Consider the following 27,012-nt stretch of genomic DNA (forward strand, 5'->3'; position numbering starts at 1 on the left):
ATTGGGATCTAGAAAGCATCAGTCGGTAAAAGAGGAGGGAATTTGAAAGTGAAACGCAGACAACTAGAGTCTAAACTCATATGCAAAATGCAGACTACTTTTAATGGTCTCAATACCGAACATGGAATGAGTATTTCTTTGATCATGGTGTGGCTTCCTTTGTAATATTCTAAAGGGTGTAATAGCTGCTCAAGCCTGTATTTGATAATTACTAGAAAGCCAGCAGAGATTAATTCACAACTTATTTTACGTGGGTTCTACGATAGTATATGCCGATACTTACTAAAGTTGATACTTCGATCTTCATGCAGAATATCAGCAGCAGATCATGATGTCGTTTGACCGTGCCAGAGCATTATCACATTGGTTGACAGGCATGTAAAAAGTAGTTGAAGTCTATTCCATACATCTTGTGACTATGTTCTTCGAGAACTGATGTGAATGTCACTGGATTGGCTGCTCTCACAATTCTTTATATCGCGATTATTTCCCATATGCCAACCTCAACAATAGTAACTTTGAAAATGGCAACAATCAACACAGTTCTCACAGAGTGCTCAGGGGTCTCAAAATAATAGGAACCTCACTGAGTTTGGCGTGCACATCCATGTATCGCGCTGCTCCCAGCTAGTCTACTTCAGTTCTGCTGTGCGGCCCGACACTTCTGCTAAATGGTGTCCCGCACCTCGTGTCTGCAACTTCCAGAGCCCTCGTGGCTACAACAGTGTCCCGATGCTCGCCTGCCCCCGTTGAACACTTCACAATGCAGAAAGTTATAAAAAAGGTCCGCCTTCCGTTGCGCAATCTCTGCAGCTGAAATCTCGAGCCCATATGACCCTCCAGGAGCGGCATCAATTTCTCTCGCCACTCTGGTCCCGGAGTCCTGGCTCTTCCACAATTTATTTATCTGCTGCTTCGTGGGGATATCATAACTCCTGCACAAACTAGTCAATAGTTTGGCAAATGTGGAGCATGGGACGCTCCTCTCCAAACCCTCAACAGTTGCCTTAACTCCAGTTGTCAGTGTTGCTCCTAGAAACAGATGCTGTTGTAGCAGCTTGGGGCACTGGCATTACAAGATGAGGGGGGAAAAGTTGCAAACTACTAGCCAGCCATAAAAAAGTAACCTACCAACTCAATTTTATAGATACACACAGCATACCATTTCTTACTTGCAAAGAGTCAAATAGCATTAGCCGATGGCTAGTGGAGAGTGCATAATTGCACCCTGACAAGATAGATATGGGGACTGAAGTTAGTTTCACATTCCTAATGCACACATAAATGTTTTGACCTTGTGTATATTGCACCTGGAATTAAATGGCAACCCCTTAAACACCTAATTAATAATAAAGACTACATGTGTTTAGCATTTGTTCTACAAAAGACACCATTTCCTCTTTAAACAATACTGAAGATACAATGCAATGCATTCCACAAAATGTCAGTCAGCTCTGCAATGTACCTGTGCAGTTGGGCTTGAAGGATACACAGGATGGTGAAGGTGCCAGTGCCAAAGAGGTGAAAGTGTAGAGTGGTGAGGTGAGGCCTAGGGGGCCAAGAAGAGAGAGGCCGGGAGCTAGCTGTAAAACCTACCTGTGAAATAGGAGGGGAGTATGGAAGGATGTATGCTGGTAGCCGAATTCCTGGTATGCACTCCGGGGTATAAAAGTTGTGGAGGGAGGAAATCAGATGCAAGCTTCTACAGAGTGACAGACCTGGATGGATTCAACAGTGTGGTGGGAATCCAGCCAAGATGAACAAAGCTGCAGGCTCTTAGGAAGGCTGGGGTGAATTCGTTAGTTAAACAAAAGGTGACAAGAAAGTTGCTAGAACGATGGACAGGGAAAAGAGCAATATTACTGAACAGGTCCGACAGGCATGTGGATTGGTTGTGCTGTTTGATGGAGGGATGGACATGGAACTGAGAGGACGAACATAAGGAATTACAGGAAAGTACTATGGTGTATGCTGGCAATACAAATGACATTGCTTATGCATTTACACGGATCAAGAATGAAAGGTTAATTCTGTTTCCGATACAAGGTTTTAAGGGGTCTAACAGTGATGGTGTGGTGTGGTGTATTCAGCACGGTTAATCCAATAATAGCGGAGAGAAAGAAATGTTTTGTTGTTCCAAAGTACAAGATCCAACACATTACATTCTTTCTTGGACCAATGCAGCTATAAACAATCTTTTTGACAACAACCGTAAAATTGTTTTACATGCCCATACCTGCCGCCTTGTACCTCAATCCGAAAGGGAAAAAGTTGAAAAGCTGGTCTGTGGTATGCAAATCATTCTGGGGATTGTTTTTTTTCTCCAGCAAAACGTATACAAATCGATACACTTTAAAGGTACTTCCAAAAGAATATATCTACCACTTGCCTGTATTTGCAGGCTTTATCAGTACACATTCATCAACATGAGCGACCAATACTGCAGCTTTGTTGCCAGATATATTTTATTAGGAAGGCTGTGTTTTACGTAGAATAGTAAGTAACACGTTCTAAGAATCTGTAAAGACAGGAAAACTCGTAGGAAATTCTGTCTCTGTCCCCAAACATACAAAGGAGGGTAACTGAGCTGTAAAGGAATGGGGATTTCTTTTTAATACAGGATTTTAGCTCGATTACCAGAGGCCCGATATTCTTCCATGTTAAGAACTCTGGTAACATAAGGAAACGTGCAAACAGAACACCCGGCTGATTATACATTTGGAAGCGCTCCTACATTTTTGCAACCATCATTTTGGGTGATCGTGATTCAAGAGTAAGTGAGGCCATTAGAAAAATAAAATACAACACGCAGGTTAACATAGAAACATAATTCGATTATAGATACGAACAAACCAGTGCTTTTCAATCTGCAATATTCGTGCCTTCTCCTCACCCACAGATCAGATAATACTATCCTGCTTCATACCAATTTATTCAATAGTTTCCTGGATTTGGTCCCAAGTTTTTTTATTTATTTGCCGTTTTTGTCTACAGAGAGATTTTGCTGGGGGTTTGCTTATTCATTCACTACCCTCCCCATGATAAATACTCTTTTTAGCCCCATCAATATTTGTTTGTTCTAAGGATTGTTATGTACATTCCTTTCTAACTTCTGAATGTGTCCGTGTCAGTTTGATCGATGTGATCTTGCACACCCGAAAAAACTGAATGAAAAAAAAGGAGGCAAGTAGTGATCACATTGATCGAACTTACTGCATTAGACATGAAACAACATTTTGCAGGCGAATTCCAAAAGAGTGCTGGTGGAGAAAAAAGTAAATGTCGATTACAAAAAGGACAAAAGCATAAGAAACTGCAGAAGTAAACCTAAAAATAATTAAGAATCCAACATTAAAATATGAAAGCGTGCTTTCATCGGGAGGTTGCTTCCATGTTAATAGTCCGTCGCGAGAGAACAGCTTCAAAAGAAAACAGTCACGTTTTTTACCACAAGTGCAGAGTAACAACATTGCCACACACAACAGAAAAAGAACAATTCCGCAAATTGGGATTATTTAAAAGAGGGTGAGCAGGGGTGCAGGCATGCAAGCAGAACCGTAAACACAGAATTTACACCAACGTATGCAAGCAGAGACGTAAAGAGAGGCGAACTGATATGAGACGATATGTGAAGGGGAGAGCCGAATTAATGCAGTAATTACAGTCGATATTTTTGAACAGGGAAATTTGAAGTAAAGGATAATTCGCCAAAAAATGATTCGACATTTTCGAACAATATCTGTCAGTTTGCCAGATTTAGCAGAAACTGGTCTGACCATATCCGAACACACATGGAAAGTCTGCTGAACTAACAAAACGAACTGAATTGGTATTTTTCCCTTCGGGTTTTCTATAGAGCTTAAAAAAATAATAAATGTAAAAAAATCCTGTCTCTAGGACGTATTTCTCGAAATAGCGCACTTTAATTTTCATGGTTTCAAACATACACCTACCTCTCTCCTGTTACTAGTGCACGCTGTCAAAACTTCCAAAAGTGGTATATACCAAACTCGAGATATTATCTTTTTCAAATAAATAAAAATAAACATCTTTAAAATAGGGCCTAATTCGTTTATATGCTGTAGCAGGTCAGAAGGACATAGACTAGTAACTTTCATTTTAAAAAGGTATATAAACCTTTAAAATATATAAACTCTTACCTGTCCCTAAACTATGAGTTTTCCCTACTCAAGCAAAACGAAACCGTGTGCTTGTCAGTCTTCAGTGAGTCCAAATGTAGTCTACTCTGCCCCTACCACTATTCAAAAAGGCAACTAAGACACAGGAAAAAGTTCTGCTTCTCAACAAAGTCACTCCAATATTTCATCTTTGGGTGGCTCTTGGCAACCACCCTCAATAGTTAAATGGTTTTCTTCAGCTTTCCTCATGGGTCTTTGACACACTGCGTTTCCCTTCTGAGGCTCATTGTCTTTCGGTCTTGGGTTTTCACAAGTTTTGCTCTTTCCTCCCTTGACGCCCACTCTCTTTTCCTGGGTGGGACAGTTTATTTCCCACTCTTCTCCATTACTGGAATGAGCTTGGCAGTTCCAATTATTATTCTCAGTTATATTCTTCTCTTCCCTATCACTGGGACGAGTATGTCTGTGCCAGAAATGATTCACACTAGGATTCCACTCTTCAGTTTCACTGGGACAGAACATAACAGGCGTATTTGTAAAGTGCACATTCACCCCCAAAGGGCGATCGTGGCGCTAATAAAAGATGTTTATTGTTACCCAACTTAATGGTCCTCATTGTATCGACCTCGGAAGGATGAAGGGCTGAGTGAAACTGCCAGGATTCGAACCTTTGACCATGAGGTCAAATACAGGTCCCTGTAGTGGATGCATTAGTCCACTGAGCCACAGACCTGGCTAGTCTGACTATTATGATTCATGTACTCTTTCTCTGCTATCCCTGCAGGGTCTCCCATTTTCCCAGTTATCCCATTTCCTTGGGGTTAGCTTCACCAGGCCAGTTTGCAAGATGGGAATCTCTCCTCGCTCCTTCCGATTGGCTTCGATCTTCTCTTCTTCTTGCTCTCTCACTCGGCATCTACTCTCTTGACGCGGGCGAGTCCGTGGTCTATGCGCCATTGCTGGACTGGACAGTCCACTGTGTCACGGTCATGCCACCACTCATTTTTGGGCTTCTCTGGGTTTCTCTTTCCCAAGGTTCCCGGGTTTCAGCCGCACTCACAGCGCGTTTCCGCACCAGCGGTCTCTCCAGTCTGCGTGCTGCACTCATCGGCTTTTCTAAGCCTCCGCAAGTCACTGGGTTTCAAATCTCACTGGCTTCTCGCTCTGTCTGGACTCATCCTTCTGTTTTGATAGCAGACAGCTGGGCCTTCCCCAGTGTAGTGGTATAGTCCTTCAGTCTCCATTAAGTGTTCTGCATTACTCGATCACTCTTCCCAGTATTTGTGATACCAGTTTCCTTCACTTCGATTACTGGTGTTATTCCACAATAGCAAACAGTAGTGTGTCCTTCCCGGTTTCTTGGTTGTAGTATTGTAGCTGATGGATTGTGAGGGAATGTTTTATGGAATGCCTCTTGGAACTCCGGAGTCCTTCGCCCAAGGGTCGGCTCTCTCCCGGTGAGGCCCTGCTTGCCTCTACCCGTAGGGAGGGGATCACGTAGCAGGCTCACCTCCCTAGACTCACAAGGAAAGGCTCCCCCTTGGGGAGAAGTGACTGAATAACATGGTTGGATACAATGCCAATAAACAAGATGACAACCAACACACTTAGGATAGACCTACGTGCACCTAGAACACTCGGCATGCAAGTAAAATACACTCAAACAACATGCTTGGAGTGATTATGCACACACACACAAAAGGACCACACCAACACCACACATCTTCCCACAAAGAAAGGCTAGGAATGTGCATATGCACATACAAAACGTCTGTAAAGAAAGAAGGGACAATACACACATAAAATACACTGAACAAGCTCAGCGAAATTGCTTACAATAAGTACACCCACACGCTTAGGGAGGGGGGCCAAGAAAACTGCAAACCATACACAGGCAACGTGTGCTCCTATAAACAAGAAGCTTAATATATTCTGATCCTGTACACACAAACAATCTGCACGTACAACAGGCTCAGAATGTCTAATCACGGTAGGAATATGCATTCACACAAACATGCACACAGTTATACGTAAAATAGTATACGCTCATGACATTGCTTGTTTATAAGGGGGATTATAGTTCACATCATGCACCATCTTGCTAGCGCATGTCTGATCAGACAATAATGTAGCTTTATACTTTATTAGGTGCAGCTTTGGCATTTCTTAGCCATTTCATTGTTCTCTAATGAATTTTAAAAAGTTTTCCATTGCTTTCCATGTGATGCACAAGTACCTATTTGAAAGGATAATGTTGCAGATCACATCTCTTGATAGACACCGCTGTGTGCCATCAAGAGATGTGATCTGCAATGCTAGCATGCAGAGGTCAACCAGGTCAACATTAAGACCTGCTTTCCAAAATGGCCGCCAAGTGAGGAGGATGTGTCCGAACACGCTCCATCTCCAAGCTGTAACAACCATCCGGAGAACGCCTTCTCGGGGTCCCTCAACCTTGGACATGCTAACGTATGGATCGTGCATCTCCCACCCCTCCCCCCCCATACAACACAGCGACACAGAAAATCCTGCTGAACATTACTGGGTTCCTGTGTATGTAGGAATTGCGAATTGACCATGCCCACACATTGGAATCCCTTGCAGCAACATTGTCGGATGGCATATCCATAATTGACAAGTTGGGCAGTTACGAGGTGTGCCTCGCATTTGACAAAGTAATGGCGCACGTGTAACAGAGCAAGGTGAGGGACCTTAAGCTGCATTCCTTTCTGAGCCGGCACTGAGCACTTTGTAGCTGTAAGAAAATACTGAAGAACGGCCTATCGAGACCTGCAGTACTGTAAGCGCACGCACAAACGCTCTGTCCCATTCACTACTCTGGACATTGTGGGCTACAAAAGGGGAACATTCCGACGGACAATCCACCATCATAAATCAACCAGCAAAAACAATATCCACTCGACAAGCAAATTTCTCATGTAAGCCCCTCTTGGAAACTACTAATTGCACGGCAATACAGTTGGATCACATGGGATCTTGGAACTACATTGTTGTAGCTGCAGCAGAATGAGACATGCTTTCTGGGCCCAATGCTAAGCACACAAATTGGGCTCCAGCTTCATTGAATCACACTTCAAGTAGGCAGTATATTTATGACTGTATAACTTGTCACTGAATACCATATGCTGATAGAGATGTGAAAAAGGCACAAATCAAAGAGGCAACCTTGGTGTACAGACAATTCAGGTCCCGCTGCAATACATCTTTATCGTCATAAGATTCCACTGTGCCACATAGTAAAATAATTACAAATTACGAGGGAATGCCCTCCCAAGATTGCACATCGGGGGCAGAGACAAACGGAGCCAAGCAGGAAAACCTCAGTCCTACCAAAAATCCCCAAAATCGCTAGAAAAACTCTGATCTGGTAATACAACTATCTCTATGTCCATCAGCACACCAAAATAGCCTTCCACTTCCACGCAACATCAAACACCCCCAGGCATGGCGGCTCTCTGGGAAGACTTTACAAAGTGCTTTGAAGAGTTCCAGGCGCGATTTACCTCAACCTTTCAATCGCAATTTACCACTTTTACAGCTGACATAAGGAATTCACTAGCCTAAGTTAGCAAATAAATTACAACCCTAGCAGAACATGTTGACCGGAATGAACAGGCCAGTCAAACTTTGGATGCTGACAGCAAGCAAACGGATGTTGCACTAGAAGATCTATCTAGAATAACCCATAACTTAGAGCTTCCATATGAAGATCTTGAAAATAGGCCACACGGATCCAACATCCGGATTAGGAACCTCCTGAGACAATCCTGGACTTAGATATGAAATAAGCCACCACCCAGATATTTGTAAACCTCTTACAAGGAGAGGTACCCGCTATTTTACCTCTTGACAGGGTACATAGGGTTGGTTCAAAAAGATCTGAAGCTGGCTCCCGTCCCTGTGGTGTCTTAGCCGCTTGCTCGTTGTACCTTCAAAAAGAGCTCATACTCGAGAGTCAAGGGCCTCAGCGACAATCCCATTTAACGGCACTGATATTCAATTATGCGAGGACTTATCCAGGATTACTCTCCAAAAACGCTGTGAGCTACAGGATGCGGTGCAAGCCCTTCAAAATAAGGGCATAATATACCGATTGACCTTTCCTTTTGGCCTCGCATTCATCTTGGATACGAACAACATAACATTTCAATCAGGGAAGCAGGCGTGACTTTGCTACAAATAGAAGTGGACCCTGCCTCAACACAAAGCGGGCACCAGAAGTATAGAACATACGGTTCGAGAGTGGTGAAACAGCACACAGCCGAAAAAAGAACCGCCGGGATCAACAAAAAGAAGAGTGGTGTGAGAGGCCCAATCCCTAAATCATCATTTTAAAGATTACGTCAGGATGTTTGGTACTGGATACCATACTTATGTTTGCTTTTCTCCTTTTTGGTTTTTCTTCGGATGGATTGATCAGAATCTTCAGATATGTGAAACGTATCTAGACAGAGTTTGGCATTCTCGTTTTGGAATCTATGTCTTTGTCCTTTTTTGCAAACAGATGAGGGAGCTAGGTCTTCCCGCACTTTTTCCTGGGGTTGAATGTGGGTCACAGCCGAGTGAGTTTGTCCCGGATCATGTTAGATTCTGTGATTCACACCAGGGAACTTATGGGAGGGGTTGGGATTTGGGGGGGTGGGAGGGAAGTTACACCTGATAGCAGTTATATTTAAGGGCTTTCAAGGGTGGAGGGCTTTGCCAGTGGTGGGTGGGGATCTTACCTGTAATGCAACAGCATGTTTTGTTTGGACTTACAATAATAACAATGTGTTAATGACCATGGACCTTTGCCATTACTTATATACATTTATAGTTTGTGTTTGACATGGAATGTAAGGGGCCTTAACTCTCCACCAAAACGTAGGAAGGTGAACTCTTTCTTGAGGGGGGCACCAACCGGACTTGGTGGCGCTTCAAGAAACTCATATCCGCAAATGGGACAAAAATACATTCTGCCTACAAGGTTATCCCACAATAATTCTGGGTTGTGCCACAAGTAAAACCGCCTGTGTTCTGAATGCACAAAAATAAACCGCAGTGGTCTGCATATACTTCGAACGCAAATACATAAAGAGGGTAGATATGCCTTTGCGAATATTGTGGTATTCACTATCAAAATAACAGTGGCGACAATATACGCTCCTAACTCGGGCCAAGATGGATTTCTGAAACATGTGATGGGCTTATTAGAACTATTTATGGAAGGTGAGATATTAATATTAGGGGACTTCAATCTTACATGGGATCTGGTGCAGGATAGAATCAGGGTAACATGTTACCCACCCACACCTTCGAGTAGACTGCAGAAGATATTTGAGAAGATGTCTGGCTGACTTTGGAGGGGGAAGAAAAGTCTATTCATATTATTCTCATGTACATAGGTAACTTTCTCGGATTGAATATGCTTGGTCCTCCACTCCTTTGTCAGGTAACAGAACACAAATTACTACACATCCAATTACTCTCTCAGATCATGCCCAGATTACAGCAACATTAGACATCCCAATTACCAAGTAGCAGCTCTGGTCTTGGAAATTTCCTATTGCTTTACTTCAAGACCCAGTGACGAGAAATGAAATAGCTGTTCATATCACTGAATACTTTGAGCTAAATTGAAAGGGTGGGCGGGGGTTATGTGGGAGTTTAAAAAAAAAAAATAAATAAAAATAAAAATCGCACTCAATATTCTCTGGGATGCATTGAAAGTTACTATGCGGGGCATCCTTATAGCTGCAGAGGCCAAAAGATGTAAACCGCTCAGGGCCCTAGAAATGGAATTGGAAACAGAATGAACGCAAATCATGAAAAAAATGGAAACTAACTTGGGCCCCGGTGTTATGGAGAATTGTCATAAATGTGCTATTTCCTTTCACCTTAGAGACCCCCCCCAGCAACTTTACTGGATTTTTGAGGACTTGATTTCCTTACCTGGAAAGAGTGTGAGCCTTTTTTCCCCATACTTTCATGTATTTTGATGTGTGTTTTACATTCATGTTCTTCGATTATGGAGTTTTAGATAACTCCATAGGCATCATCTTTCATGTGTGTCACACAGCACCCTCAGTGCAGTGACACAGGGATGTCTTAGACTTGAACAGAAGGAAAAACACTGCTGCACTCCGATGCGTAAATCTATGTGTGAGAGAATGTTTTTAAAAAGTAGAGAGGTGCAGAGGAGAGAAACACAACCTTGACACTAGGTTGTGGTAGTGAAAGAGACCGTGTCCACGGGCTGTGGATCACTCGCGTCCCCTGCACACTCGGGTTTTTGTCCGAGACAAACAATAAACTTGTATATTTTATGTTAGTATATTTTAGGATCGATTTGGTTATTGCATAGTCATTTAATCAATGTAAAACCGGGGTAGGTGGTTCTATTTTAGACATTCAAATTTTACTCATGTAACCACAATGCTCATTTGGTAATTCTATTATTGTCTTAACCACAAATTCAAAGGATTTCTAAAAGGTTGTACAATTTGGTAGCGCATTTAATGGTGCATGACTATTACGATAATTTCCAAGTTTTTCATATTATTACAATATTGCATTCATACTGTAATGTGCAACACCTAAATAATACTGTTGCACTCGCTCAACGCGTTTCGGGAATTGATTTCCCTTCTTCAGGAGCAAATTAATTTGTTAATGCGGTATTCGTGGGATGTTGTCATTCATGTTTTCAGATTCATCAAGGAGATCTATTTAACACAAAAAAGTGAGAAAAAAATCATATTTAAGTGATCATCTAGATTCAGTATCTTACATTCTATCCATGTGTAGACAAAGTATATTTATTAATTAATTCACCCTACCTCTCATCGGTGCCCCATAGATATCTCTAGTTGTTAAAGTTGAAGATCTGAGTAACCGGATATGGAACTCACTCTTCAGCGTCATCTATAGTGATGGTTGAATAGGTGCAAGTAAAACGAACCGCGGGGACACTCGATAGTATGATTCCCTGCCGTGACATATATGGGAGCACGCGTGATGACATCACGTGTAAACAACATAAGTCATTGCGTTGCGCGTGTATTTTCAAGATGCAATTTATTTACAGTCGTATGCTCCTTGCATGGAATTATCCTAACTCATCCTGATTTTCACTACGTAATGGATGGAACTGAGCATAAGAATTTATTTTAATGTGCAATATTGTGGTATTATCCTAATCCATTATGATGTTCACTTTATGTTGTATGGAATTACGCATAAGTATTTATTTTAATGAGTAATATTGTGGGATGCACAAAGTGGCCTCTCCATAGTGAAAGGGAGTTGAGGTGTACAAATGATGGCATGCGTCTAATACACTGCCTAAATCAGTATTCATTGTAATGAGAGATGTTATTGAATACACCAAGTAGTCTCACCATGGTGGAGTGGAGTTTTAATGTTAAAATGATGACCTGCATCTCTTACAATGTATGAGTCAGTAAGGAATATCATTGTTACCCAGGAGCACCTCTGCTCACAGTCTATATTGCAGTCAATATCCCAGTGGTAATACAGTCATAGTACAATTGTAATATTCATATGGCCTACTTGGTTTACCTCTATCATATACAGTATTTGTATATCCAATAATGACACAGCTTCATTTCAATTTGTTTAGCGATCGTATCAATCAGGAACAAGCATTCTATCCAGCCACATATTCAAAAAGACGTTAGCCTTTCTTCATGCCAATAACTAACACAGGTCTGGTTGTCATACTCGTGGGGTCTTATTGTTTTGATGCATTGGTAAATATTAGGTTCCCAATGGTGATACAATGTCATTCAGATTTACTTGTGATAAGATTCACCTCCATATGGTATTCAGTTGCCTCATTATTTACAATGGACTACAAGTTGATACGGGTAAAGTTCACTGCAATATGTAATCATGATGGATGTCATTAGGGGAGCCCCCTGGTCCTTTAGTCAGATCCCCATGGTTGGGTAGCTGTAGCCATGCCGATAAATTGGATACTGCTTATTGATGTATCTGAAATCTAAAGGTGTGTTCATGTCCTATATCATAAGTGCCAATCTATTGTTGTACTGCATAGGCGTTTAGAGAAATGCTCCCAAATGGAAGTCCTCATTCATCCCATATGGCCTCATACTGTCAAGTTTATCTATCCAGTAGAGTTCACAATGCAACAAAAAAAACACGTCCTCATGTCCATCTTGGCCATCTTAAGGAGACAGCGTGAGGTAAGCGTGCTCCGCACTGAGAATATGGTACAATGCAGGAAGTCTCTTTTCTGTTCCAATTGGAAGAAAGGCCAAATAGTAATATGCATTATTAAATTACCTTAGGATCACCCCTGATATAAACGAATGGAGGTCATCACAACTACATCATAACCAAGGGCAATAGGAAACCCGCAGTAAAAAGTTATAGATTCACCACGGTTGTTTTTTTATCTAGTCTTGGCTACAAGACCATCCGATTGAAGTGCCAGTATCAATATGAGGCTATATACTAAACAATACTTAGCAAAAACAACACACTCTTTTCCTCACACAGACGAAAGATACAATTCAGTGTGATTTTGGAAATCCTCTATCCCCGTTAGACTGTATTTACCCTGCAAGGTATTTCCAACAGAGGCATCAAAGGCAAGAGGTAGAGTACTTGTGTTTTTACTTATATATTTATTTAGTCTATCCATTCGAAAAAAGGTCCTAGAGACATGACATGGACACCTATTCAACCATCACTATAGGTGACGCTGAAGAGTGAGATCCATATCCGGTTACTCGGATCTTTAACTTTAACTAGTGATATCTATGGGGCACCGATGAGAGGTAGGGTGAATTAATTCATAAATATACTTTTTCTACACATGGATAGAATGTAAGATACTGAATCTAGATGATCACTTAAATATTACTTTTTTTTTCACTTTTTGTGTTAAATAGATCTCCTTGATGAATCTGAAAACATGAATGAAACATCCCAGGAATACCGCATTAACAAATTAATTTGCTCCTGAAGAAGGGAAATCAATTCCCGAAACGCATTGAGCGAGTGTAACAGTATTCTTTAGGTGTTGCACATTACAGTATGAATGCAATACTGCAATAATATGAAAAACGTGGAAATTATTGTAATAGTAAATGGCATGCACCATTAAATACACCACCAAATTGTACAACCTTTTAGAAATCCTTTGAATTTGTGGTTAAAACAATAATAGAATCACCAAATGAGCATTGTGGTTACATGAGTAAAATTTGAATGTCTGAATGTCTAGAAATGGATCCAACTACCCCGGTTCTACATTGATTAAATCACTGTTCGATAACCAAATCGATCCTAAAATAATACTAACATAAAATGTACTAGTTTATTGTTTGTCTTGGACAAATACCAGAGTGCCAGGGACACGGGTGATCCACAGCCCGTGGACACTTCATGTCTTTTAGACTTCCAAAAGGTTTAAATACCTTCTCTGGGATAAACTACTGTTTCCTAGAGAATTTAAAGTGAAATTGACTTAGTCTTTCCAAATTCCTAGACCCACCAGACACCATCAGTGCTGGAGGAGTTACATAGTATCCCCTGTGTCTAAATACTCATGTAGCAGTCAAATGCTACCCTTTGCTATTGAAAAGGCTGGTGGCAGTGGTTTTACAACAAACTACCATGATTTTCACCAGTAACTAAAAATCACGGGAGCCATGTTTTTGAAGATGGCACCTTAAGCCCCTTCATTTAAACAGGTCATGGTCTTCTTTTTTTGCCGTTTCTTTTTGGAAAGGTCCTTCTAGTGTTTGTCTATGCGCGCTAAACCAGGTTTGGTCCCTTTGTATGCCTTTGGCGGGCTTCAGGACTGAAGACCGCCTCTGGCGTCTGAGTGTCTGGGGTGGGCAGGAAGTGAGGGAGGTGCCCGAAACTCCCTGTGCTTAGACTCCTAGGAACCCAAATGCACTCTGGCGTGATTGACTGACTGTCCGGCAAGGACAGCTACCCTGCTGGGTGAGTGACAGCTAGGCTGGAATGAAAGGGAGAGAACTGTTTAAAAGGAGAGTCTCCAGTACTAGAAAGCAGAGTCGACCACTGGAACGAAAGAACCGAAGACAATGTGAAAGAGGACGGCTGCTGCAACTCCTGGACCGTTGGTTTGCCCGGTGAAGCCCTGCTGCAGGTCCGAATTGCCAAGCTCAACTCGACAGAGAAGCCCCTTCAAGGACGACGACTTCTTTTGAGTTGGTGGGACCAATCAACTCGTAAGCCACCTGGATACCATTCTCAAGGCTGGTTAGGATTAACAAAGGAGAGGGACACCAGCTTGTGCGCGCTGTAATCTACAGCTACTGGAACTGAGGTGACTCCACCTCATTTGAATTTATGACGATCTGTACAGTGCAGGAGTTCCCCGATGTCCTCCTTGTCCCCACGACTGAGGCGCAGGAACAGTGAGATCTGCAGGTCCTGGCAGGAACCAACGTTGTCACCTGCATTTTGTTCTTCATACTAAGGTACTGTGCCAATCCGATTGAGAGAACACCACTCTCGCAGTGAAAGTTCATGAAACTTTCCCAATTTACAGGCCTAATCAGCTTGTGACCCGACATACAATTCTTTTTTGCCTAAACTACTAAAGAACTTTCACGAAGACTTCACCGTTCGATACCAGAACTGCTCTTTCCTATCCTGAACACTAGCCCATTGACTTTGGCCTGGCCCATTGACTTGAAGTGAACTCTTCTGGTGAAATGAAACTATTTGAACTGTCTAATAAGTATATGTGATCTGTTCTACTTACATTGTGCCTTTTGCTCCCTTCTAAGTAACAGAAATGCCATTTGGCTCCTATTTCAGTGGAGCTCAAACTGTCTTAAAACCTTAGAAGTTTGTATTGAAGTGTATTGGTTCATAATATTAAGTTGCCTCCTTCTAGTGAAATGTTTTCTAAATGATTGTGTAATAAATTTATAAGTGTTTTTACCAAGAAACCTTGAGTATAAGCGTCTACTTGAACCACTGTGATTGAAAGTCCTCTGTGTAACTACTTGTACTGCTCACATTCACTCTTGAAAGACGCCCGACTGCTCAGCTCGCTACCAAAAACTGTGTGGTACAGACTTATACCAAAGGTTGGTTTGGCTAACACCTGTAGTCCTAATTGTGTGTAGTGGTCCCAGAGGTTGCTGCCTGCAATTCTGCCCAACACTGGTGTACAGCGTGTGAGGATAAAGTATAGTTGTTACATTGAGAGTGCTGCAAGCACCACTAGAAAAGAAATTGTTTGATAATGCCAGATATGGATAACTTCAAACAGGAAGCCCTGATCCTTTTAACAGTAGATCAACTGAAAGATGTGTAAAGTCAGGTCTCTCTCTGTTAAGGGCAAGAAAAAATGAATTGATTGAGAAATTGTTGAATCATCAAAGATTGGGAGGTAGAGCTATAACCACTACCTGTACTTGCTTTAGGTCCTCAAGCTACAACCACACAGACTCTACCAGGGGTCCAGTACTGAGTCCAGAATGTGTCTCTCTTGAAAAGATGAGACTTGGGTTAGAGTTCAAAAGAATATAAATGCAAACTGACAGGAAACATCAAGAAATCAGGCTCTGATAAATGTAATTGAATCATGAACTTGAAATGAAGTAATTGTCTCTTGAAAATGGTTCTCTCCAAGAGTCTTCTAGGTCTTCCAGTCCTAAGAGGCCTCACATGCCTAAAGAGGCTGTGAGTATGTATGAGGTGAGACTTGATATTTTAGATTGGTTGGCTACTTTTGAATATAACTATGGGATTCAGGGTTTCACAGGGAATCTTTTGATTCCTTGGCTTTGGTCTAGGCTCCCCTAGGTTGCAACTGCTTTAATGTTGGTGGGGGAACTTGAAAGATTGGAGTAGGAAAATGTGAAGCTAGCTTTGATAGCATTATTTGGGAAACTCCTTCCCAGTACCTTAAGAGGTTTAGGACCCTCAAAAAGCATGATGGTACCCCTTGGGCTACAAGGCTGTGTGTGTGAATGTTTGAAAAACTTCAATGGTTGGGTAAAGGGTTACAAAGTTACCACTTTTGAAGGAATGAGAAATCTATTTTTTTTCGAATCTATTTTTGATGCCTGCTCTCCTAAGCTGAGACGGCACTTGGCAGACTCTAAAGAAATGGATCCAAAGAAGTTAGCAAAGGCTGCTGACTTGTGGGTTGCCAACAGGGCTACTCACAAGGATTCTGGGGCAACTCAGAAGAAGGATGATGGGAAACAGCACAAGAAAGATGGCAAGGAGAATTCTAATACCTCCAATCCAAAAAGAGGCCCACAAGCATAAGGGAAACCGAATCAGGCTAGTGAAAACGTTTAAGCAAAACCAGAGTGAGGTCAGCAAAGACCCCTATTTGTCAAAACATTTGGAAAATGTTATGCTTGTGGGTCTACTGACCATGTGAAAGGGGATACCAGATGCAAGGGTAAACATTCAGGGGTCCACACTATCTCCTTAGCCTTCTCCCCAGAGGAAGAAGTACATATGACAAGTGGTAACCTCAAGTACTGGCTGAAGACCCCATTGGAATCTCTGCCAGTGTTTCTTTAGTGTCCCTGGGTCTGTGGGAACAGCAGAATTTAGAGGTCTATAATTCGATTCCAGATAACACCAAACAATATTACAAGGACAGTGTACTTGTAAATGGTCAGGAGACCCCTGCCATTAGAGACACTGGGGCCAGCATTACAGTAGTGGATAAATCTTTTTTCAAGGCTGAGGATGTTGCTAAGGCACCAAAAAAGCCTCACTAAGCTTGCTGGAGGCCCTGTCCAAATGCTTCCTAGACTACCAGCTCTCATCCAGTGCAACACCATGACTGTCAAGGTACCCGTTAGTCTACAGACTGAGATGCCTGGGAGAGCCATGTTGGGGAATGACTTAAAAACTCTTGGAGTTGTATCAAGCACCCACAGGCCTCCCAGCAAAAGGTAACAGGAGCAGACACGGAGGGCCAGGGGGAGTACCTTAAATGGCTCTCCAGGGGATGTTACAGAAGAATCTAACACCCAGCCCACAGGCGCTACTAACTGCTATTTCAAGGAAGAATGAGACAAAGGGGAAAGCCAAGATCTCAAGGAAAAAGTCAGAAAGCACTCCAAGCTACCAACAAGGACATCAGAAGACTTGTAGTGCCTCTAGAGACAAGACCCCAGTTCCTACAGTTCGCGCACAAGATCCCTTTGGCTGGTCACTTGAGCTTCAAGAAGACCAAAGAAAGGCTTTCTCTATACTTTTACTGGCCTAAGTTGGGGTCTGATGTAGATACATTCTGTAGGAGCCGTCACACTTGTCAGATCTCTGGCAAGAGTGGAGCCAAGAATGTGGCACCATTGGTGCACTTACCAGTGGTGGGAGTCCCTTTTCAGAGGGTAGCAATCAACATTGTTGGTCCCTTAGTCCCTCCAACCTCTTCAGGCAATCCATTTATATTGGTTGTAGTAGACCATGCTACTAGGTATCCTGAAGCCATACCTATGAGAACTGTTACAGCTCAGGCTGTTGCTAAAGTCCTACTTGGTATTTTTACCATGGTAGGTTTTCCTAAGGAAGTAATCTGACAGGGGATCACACTTTATGTCCCACTACATGTAGGCCATGTGGAAAAACTGTGGAGTGACTTAAAAGTTCCCAACTGCCTACCATCCACAGACAAATGGGATTGGTCGAGAGGCTTAACTGTACTATGAAGAGCATGATATGTGCTTTAGAGGAACCCCTTAGAAGACAATGGGACCTTCTACTGCCAGACCTTTTATTTGCCTATAGAGAAGTCCCTTAGGAGGGAGTTGGAGTTAGTCCCTTTGAGCTTCTCTATGGTCATCCCGTTAGAGGTCCATTGGCCCCAATTAAGGAGGGGTTGGAGAGTGCTCCTTCTCCCAAGCCAGTGAGAGTCACTGACTATGTGTTAGGTCTCCAGAGGAGAATGAAGCACATGATACAAAAGCAGCTGATAACTTGAAAGCAGGTCAGGCTCTGGTGAAGCATTGGTAAGACAGAAGGCTAACATGGTTGAGTTTACTCAAGACCAGCACGTTTTATTTATGGTTCCTACAAGGCAGAGCGCCTTACAGGAGAAATGGAAAGGACCCTTCAAGGTAGTGGTAAAACTTGGAGGTCAACTATTTGGTGGGCTTGGGCAATCCTAAGGAGGCCCCCAGGGTCTTCCACACCAACCGTCTAAAAGCTTATTTCACCAGACCAGAAGTGGAAGCTTCGCTTCTAGGTTCAGCTCAAGCGGAGGAAGAGAGTAAACCTCTACCTGATCTCCTCAGGGGACAACCTTTAGATGAGAAAATAGAATGAGTTAATCTCTCTCCTAATCTGACACTGGAACAACAGGAGGAGTGCACATTTCTGTTAAATCAGTTTGCCTCCCTGTTTTCACTATCGCCAGCATTGACCCCTTGGGGCCAGCATGATATTCTCACTGGTGACTGTTTACCTGTCAAATGCAGAGGTTACAGGATGTCAGATAATGTCAGAACCCACATAAAGGAAGAGGTCAACAAGATGCTTGATCCCGGGGTAATAGAACCCTCTACTAGCCAATGGTCTAGTCCAGTTGTACTAGTGCCAAAGGCAGGATCCAAGCAGTTGAGATTCTGTGTGGACTATAGAGCTCTAAATGCAGTCACCAAGACTGATGCCCATCCTTTGCCTAGGCCAGATCATCTGGTGGACAAACCTGGTTCAGCCAAGTTCCTTGGTATATTTGACCTAACGTCAGGCTATTGGCAAATAGCCCTGACAGACCATGCCAAGGAGAAAACTGCATTTTCAACCCCAGCAGGCCTCTACCAGTTTAAGGTAATGCCTTTTGGACTAAAGAATGCACCTGCAACATTCCAAAGGATGGTTAATCAAGTTCTGAATGGGATGGAGGACTTCTGCATGGTATACTTCGATGACATTGCAGTGTTAAGCCCTACTTGGAAAGAACAGGTTGACCACCTAGGATATGTTTTGCAGGCTCCTGAGCAGGCCCATCTGACCATAAAGACAAGTAAATGTCAAATTGGTCAGCGCAAAGTGGTCTACCTTGGACATGAGGAAGGAGAAAGTGAAATAAGGCCGTTGCCCAGCAATGTACAAGCTGCACAAGAATGGGCACCCCTACTACTCAAACCCAAGTAAGAACCTTCTTAGGTCTCACTGGTTATTTTAGGAACTACATTGAGAACTATGGGTCCATAGCTTCTCCCTTGAATATGGTCTCCTCACCCAAATTTCCTAAAAGGTCAGATGGAATGAAGAGTGCAACAAGGCATTTGAAAGACTTAGGAAAGCCCTTTTTCAAGCTCCAGTCCTAAGAGCTCCCGACTACAGCCTCATTGTGTAAACAGATGCTTCCAATACAGGTATAGTTGCAGTCAAAAAACAAGCTGCTGTGACTGCACCATATTACTGCGCCAGAAGAAAATAAGGCTGAATCCAGGTAGGGTTATGTGATAGGAAGGTTTAATTAAATTGCCCTATAGATTACACGTGTTTCGGCTAGGTGCCTTTCTCAAATCAGGGCATATCTAGATGCAATAAATCACAAGTGAAAATAGTACGTATGCATTCAAAAAACACCATATTCCATGCCACATTGCAAAGATCAAAAATGGGAAAGTCAAGAGAAAAGTGCACTCAGCCATAATATAGAAAAGAAAAGTTCAGCAATTGACATATTACCCATATGCATTTACATTAAAGTTCAGAAATGACAGAGAGAAAGGGTGGGGGATAGGGCAGGATGAATAGGGGTAGAGAAAATCAGATATACAAAAAATGAAAAATTAGTGAGTGGTTGTGATTAATTAATTTTGTGCTAAATGTGCAGTAAGGTAAAGGGTTCTTTCTTACCCAGCATTGTTTCTTGTAACCATTACTGAAGATGTAATAACTGGGATCAATCCCAACTGCGAAGTAGAAGGATGGGGGAGGGAGGAAAAACAGTGGCGGTTTTTATCATTAGTTATACCAAGTCTGCTCATTACGTTCAGTTTCAGTTCAGACTTAAAGATACGCACGTAGAGATCTTTATTTATGATCACCCTTCTATAATTTACAGAGGAGCAAGAACAAAACGCGCAAGCCTAAGCTCATCATTACTACCTGAGAAGACAAAACAAAAAGTTCAGACCTGGCTAGATGACCCAAGACCAGGTTTCAGAAAATGTGGCGCTTGCACCATGTGCAGATATGCAACAACCAGTACAGACACCTACAGAGACTTAAATGGTATTCAAATAAAAATAAAGGAACAAATTAATTGCCGGACCAAGTACGTTGTCTATGCAATTATATCTATTTGTAAACAAACTTACATTGGTAGCACAATCAGAGAGCTACGGACAAGGATCACAGAGCACCTCTCAACAATCGGCAGTCAAGATAAGAATTTACCTCTGGCTGACCATTGGCAGAAAGCTCATCAATTGCAAGAAAAAAGAGACATCAGATTCATAGGTTTAAAGAGAGTATCATTGGGACCGAGGGGCGGCAACCAAGAACTGCTCCTATGCCGTGAAGAGGCCAAATATATCTGTCATTTCAGAAGTGTAGACTTTGGTCTTAACACAGACAATGATATAGCATACTTTCTGTAATATTTACTGTAATGATTTGGCCATCTACACATGAGATATAGTTAGGGACTAGCACATAATGCCATACATGTAGCACAATGACATGGACCCCTTTATCAAGCAATATGGAAATGTTTTGCAACTTACAAGATCTAGAACATATGAATTTCGGGTGATTCCAAGCATCCTTAGAAATGTTACCTTTACATGACTACGATTCCAACAATACACTGCTTTGGAATCACATAATACGAATGGGCATCCTTATTAACAGACCCCATGTTTAATCTTCCCACTACAACTAGGATTTATATGTTAACCAACATTTCTATCCTCTACACATGAGATACAGTCAGGGACTAGCACATAATGCTATACATATACAATAATTGCACAAATGACATGAACTCCCTCATCTAAAAATATGAATAAGTTATGCACCTTGCCAGAGTTACCACATATGATTTTTATGAAATTCCAAGCATCCTTAGAAACGCTACCTACGCAGGATCACGATTCCCATAATACACTGTTTTGGAATCACATGAGACGAACTGGCACTTTTATTATCAGACCCCATCTTTAGCCCTTCTATTATAATGAGGCTTTATATGTTAACCAACATTTCTTTTTCCAAAATATTTTGAATTTTTTTTGACTTAAGGACATTTAGAAACCTTTTTTGAAATCTCAGATAGCAGCCAAAACGGAATGTGAGCAACTTTTCCCCTACCATTTTCCTTATATTGCCAGTTAATAGACAATCTGTTATTGTAACGCTCACCTGGTATCCACAGGGACGTCACTCAGCCTGTTCTGACCTCTTACGGCCTTGAACCCTTCCCTGGAGACTATTCGACCGGAGACTGGGCCTGAAACACAGGATTGGTAGAGTATAACTCCCTATTGTCTCTGTGTGCTTGAACCCCTTCTTCCCCGGGGTCCAACCCTTCCCTTTGATCCACAGCTCACCTTGTTTTCTTGGATAGTGTGCTCTCCGTCCTGCCTTCAGCGCAGGGGCGCGTTGATTGAAGCGGGCTCATTGCTGCCTAGTTACTTCACTGGCAAGAGTCACAGGTAAGTATAATGAGTCTTTTGAACAGTTCTCTAACTTCGTTCCTTTCCTTCCTCAGATGATGGCCAGCGTCCGGGGATGGCGGCGTGCTGCTGAGATGAGTAGCGCTGAAGGTGAGTGAGAGCGGTGCGCGATGCACCCCTTTCGGATTTGCATTTTCTTTTTCTGTGTCTTATAGGTGCCGCGAAGTTTTCAGCGTGGATGCCGGTTATGAAGAACAAATGCGGTGGGTAAGCGTGGTGTGCGGCGCCTCTAGATGTTTCCACGCTAACCTGGAGTGTCTTTTCCCTCTTGCAGATGGATGAGAAGTTCCGGAGACAGAGTTCCCCCAGAGCAGCTGGGATTCAGGTAAGCATTTGAAGCTTGTACAGTATTTAAAAATAAGCAAAGATTTGCAGAATGCTTACTAAGGCCTTTTTTCTGTTCTTTTCCTTAGGAAGCAGCGTGCCTGGATGGGAATGACACCGCCGAAGATGCCTGCAGAACAGAATGAGCGATTACCGATGGGCAGCAGCGCCGCAAGGTAAGGCTGTTCCTAACGGTGTTCTTGTTCTTGCAGGAGCTGAGCGCAGAAGTAAGATGCAGGCCTACTGGAGACCGATCCGAACACAGCGAGTGTCACGCTGCAGGTGCAGAAAACGCAAAGCATGTTTCTCAGCATGGGTGTGGCTTACATAGTCTCTGGGTATCCCAGGTGTTTCTGGTTTGAAACACACCCAAAAGACTAGACCGCACATGCAGTTCTGGGAACCGAAATATGTGAGGGGGGGCATCCATCTTGTCCCCATCAATGCACTACAAGTCCAAACCCCAATGTTATCCTATGGGAGTGAGTGAGTCTGGTGCCACAAGCGCCAAGTCTGACTCCAAGTGGGTCTTTGGAGGGATGGAGAGGCCCTTGAGGGCCATGTAGGTGATCGTGGCCTGGCTCCAGCCTGACATCTTGGAGGGCTGGGGACATGAGGGGCAGGAATCAAGACAGCTACGCACATTTATTCCTTTCTAGTGACTGTCCACTATGAGGACGTACAACGCCTAGGCATTTTTATTTCTCTTTTCCTATTCTAAAACAATGCCCGAACACCTTCCAACATGGCCGACACTAACGCATACACTTACAGACAGTCCCAATTGACACAAACAAGGGACCAAGTTACCAGGAAAACCATTCATTACATGGCAACAAGCAGGGATCACAGCTCTATTTCGCCACGACGCGGGATGCGGAAACAACATTTTCAGGTAAACCCTGGGGTCTATGGTAGCCCACCCACCCTCATATCCAATCGCATCTAGATGCGTTAATTGCAATATACGGACGCACAGTCGTGTTAATACAGTAGCGCTCTTGCTCAGAAACTGTGCACCTTAATAAGAACCCTGAATGGATTCAAAAATGCATTTGCATTTACATGGAGACAAAGGCAGTAATTAGTAACGCACTTGCCAGTTCATGGCTTTTTACATTCAAAGAAGTGTTTAAAATATTCATACGCATGAGTACTAAACAATGACTCTTTGATACCTAAGTGCAATGTAGCTTGCACAGTAATGGTGTATCTCAACAAGAACCCTGAATGGATTTAAAAATGCATTTTCACTTATATAGAGCCAAGGGCAGTGCGAGCAACAGAACCCTGAATGGTTCTAAAAATGCATTTTCACTTATATAGAGCTAAGGGCAGCGTGTGCTTTGCCCCCTGACACAACAAGTTCAGGATCTTTAGGTCTGAACTGAAACTGAACGTAATGAGCAGACTTTGTATAACTAATGATAAAACCGCCACTGTTTTCCTCCCTCCCCCATCCTTCTACCTCGAAGTTGGGATTGATCCCAGTTATTACATCTTCAATAATGGTTACAAGAAACAATGCTGGGTAAGAAAGGACCCTTTACCTTACTGCACATTTAGCACAAAATGATTCATCACAACCACTCACTAATTTTTCATTTTTTGTATATCTCTGATTTTTTCTACCCCTTTTCATCCTCCCCTATCCCCCACCCTTTCTCTCTGTCATTTTTTAACTCTAATGTAAATGCATATGGGTAATATATCAATTGCTGAACTTTTCTTTTCTGTGTTATGGCTGATCTCACTTTTCTCTTGACTTTCCCATTTTTGATCTTTGCTATGTGACATTGAATATGGTGTTTTTTGAATGCATATGTACTATTTTCACTTACGATTTATTGCATCTAGATATGCCCCGATTTGAGAAAGGCACCTTGCCGAAACACGTGTAATCTATAGGGAAATTTAATTAAACCTTCCTATCACATAACCCTACCTGGATTCAGCCTTATTTTCTTCTAGCGCAGTAATATGGTGCAGTCACAGCAGCTTGTTTTTTGAGTTTAACAAACGGAGTCGAGGAACTCAAAGTCTCCGTTCTATGACACACCAATGCGACAGTGCAAATGTTTGCAATTAAACAGGTCGCGGAGGCATAAAGTGATATCGACCCAAAAGTTCCTTCACAGGTATAGTTGCAGCTCTGAGTCAGCTGGATGAGAAAGGTAAGGAGCACCCCATTTGCTTCATCAGCAGAGAGCTAAAGGAACCAGAGACAAGGTGGGCAACCATTGAAAGAGAAAGTTTTGCTATTGTGTGGTCAATGAAGAGGTTTAGACCATACTCATATGGATCTACTTTTGTGATTCAGTCTGACTACCAACCCTTGAGATGGTTAATGCAGACAAACGGGGAAAATCCTAAATATCCTAAATTGCTAAAATGGTCAATCAGCCTGCAAGGGTATGATTTTACCATTGAACACAGGCCAGGGTGTAATCACCAAAATGCTGATCGTCTCTCCAGAATGCTTGACCGACCGGAGCAAGGAGATTCATCCAGGGGTGGATTAAATCCTCCTGTCTCTTGGTCTGGGGGGGGGGACAAGTGTTAAGGAGAATTCTCATAACCCTTCACCTTAGAGGCCCCCAGCAACTTTGCTGATTTTTGAGGACTTGTTTTCCTTGCCTGGAAAGAGTGTGAGCCTTTTTCATGTATTTTGATGTGTGTTTTACATTCGTGTTCTTTGATCATGGAGTTTTAGATAACTCCATAAGCATCATCTTTCATGTGTGTCAACCAGCACCCTCAGTGCAGTGACACAGGGATGTCTTTTAGACTTCCCAAACGTTTAAATACCTTCTCTGGGATAAACTACTGTTTCCCAGAGAATGTAATGTGACATTGACTTAACTAGCCTTTCCAAATTCCTAGACCCAGCACACACCATCTTACAATGGAGTGCTGGAGGCGTTGCATAGTATTCCCTGTGTCTAAATACTCATGTAGCAGTCAAATGCTGCCCTTTCCTATTGAAAAGGCTGGTGGCAGTGGTTTTATAACAAACTACCATGATTTTTCCCGACCGCGAACACAGGTAGCTAAAAATCATGCGAGCCATGTTTTTCAAGATGGCGCCTTAAGCCCCTTTGTTTAAACAGGCCCGTCTTCTTTTTTTGCTGTTTTTTTATTTTTAAAAAGGTCCTTCTAGTGTTCGTCTCTGCGCGCCAACCCAGGTTTGGTCCCTTTGTTCGTATGCCTTCGGCAGGCTTCAGGACTGAAAACCGACTCTGGCGTCTGAGTGTCTAGGGTGGGCAGGAAGTGAGGGAGGTGCCCAAAAATCCCTGTGCTTAGTCTCCTAGGAGACCCAAATGCACTCTGACGTGATTGGCTGGCTGACTGTCCGGCAAGGACAGTCACCCTACTGGATGAGTGACAGCTAGGATGGAATGAAAGGGAGAGAACTGTTTAAAAGGCGAGTCTCCAGGACTGGAAAGCAGAGTCGACCACTGGAACGAAAGAACCGAAGACGAGCTGGAAGAGGACGGCTGCTGCAACTCCCAGCTTGTCCACTTTAATCTACAGCTACTGGAACTGAAGTGACTCCATCTGGTTTGCTTTTTCGAAGATCCTGTGCAGTGCAGGAGTCCCCAAACGTCCTCCCTCTTGTCCCCACGACTGAGGCTCAGGAACAGTGAGATCTGCAGGACCTGCCAGGAATCAACGTCATCAGCTGCATTTTATTCTGCATACTAAAGGTACTGTGCCAACCCGATTGAGAGAACGCCACTCTCGCAGTGAAGGTTTGTGAAACTTTCCCAACTTACAGGAGCCCCCCCCCCCCAGAGTTCTTGCCGCCGTGTGCTGCAGGAGCAGCACACTCAACTCAGAAGCGCCGTCCAGAGGAGGTAAGCTCCAGGCATCTTAACCCACTGTCTTGCAGCCCCTCAGGAAAGAAGGCCTCGGCTGACAGAGCGCCACAGGACCCAGGTGCCATGAAACTTTTCGCAGTGGAGTTGCCTTGCAAATATTACTTAGGCGAGTCCAGCATATGCTCCGCACGGCGTAGAAAACTACAAACATCACACAAGTCATACATAAACTACCGTACTATTATCTTGCTGTTACATCCTCCAGTCACAGCGTTACGGACATCTGAAACAAACTGCCTTTTTTAGGCCCAATTTAGCATATTGTTTTGTGGTTTGGACCACGACGCTTAGCTCTTGCAAAACAGCGCGAGAGAATATGTGCGCCCCACAGTGTCTATACGATTAGCACATGTGCAACATCTATAACCTACAGTTTATCCACTGATATTTGAATGTTTGCCAACGTATAGTTCATATACAAAATGGCAATGTTGATTAATATCATTGCCTATAGATATATCTGACTCTCCAACACTGCCAGTCATTACATATGTTGTCTAGCATTATTATAATAATGATCATTTTATGATAACTATACCCTGCTATTTTAGAGATTCTTAACTGCAGCTGGCCTATGGCACTGCCTACTAAAGTTTCTGCTTAGTTTGATCTGCCCAATGACCTAACCTATTTAGCATTACTGTGCATGCCCTGAATTCCTCACTTGGTCCATGTTCACAATGATTACTATCCTCCTTTACCTGACTGCCCTTAGGTTGAAAATGTCTCCCACGAACACACCTCCCCCAGACATGCCCACCAAAAGTCCTAACTAATCCCAGACTGGACGTGTCCTCCCCAGGCACTGAACAGACCCCAGGAAATGTACCTATTCCTAATCTCATTACAACTAACGTTCCATGTGACCTTACACATAGGAATTCCAAACTACGCTCGAGATTACCTAAAATATACTGACCGCCTGGCAGGCACCTTACTACATGCGCTTATAGCAGAAGTCATCACAAG

The 27,012-nt window shown here is 42.9% G+C and overlaps 1 protein-coding gene across 2 annotated transcripts in view; it reads right to left on the reverse strand.

Moving 5' to 3' along the window:
• The window catches only part of LUZP1 (leucine zipper protein 1), a 455,239-nt gene that overhangs the window by 371,948 nt on the left and 56,279 nt on the right, over positions 1-27,012 (reverse strand). Inside the window, exon 2 of one of the 2 annotated variants that reach the window (XM_069622741.1) lies at positions 20,016-20,071. The exons of the other annotated variant lie outside the window; for it this stretch is intronic. The gene's annotated coding sequence lies outside the window, so the exon portion shown is untranslated. The remainder of the gene's footprint in view (positions 1-20,015; positions 20,072-27,012) is intronic. 2 annotated transcript variants of the gene reach the window in all.

This window comes from Ambystoma mexicanum, chromosome 11 (genome assembly GCF_040938575.1).
Source record: "Ambystoma mexicanum isolate Mex_15411 chromosome 11, UKY_AmexF1_1, whole genome shotgun sequence".
Taxonomy (NCBI): Eukaryota; Metazoa; Chordata; class Amphibia; order Caudata; family Ambystomatidae; genus Ambystoma; species Ambystoma mexicanum.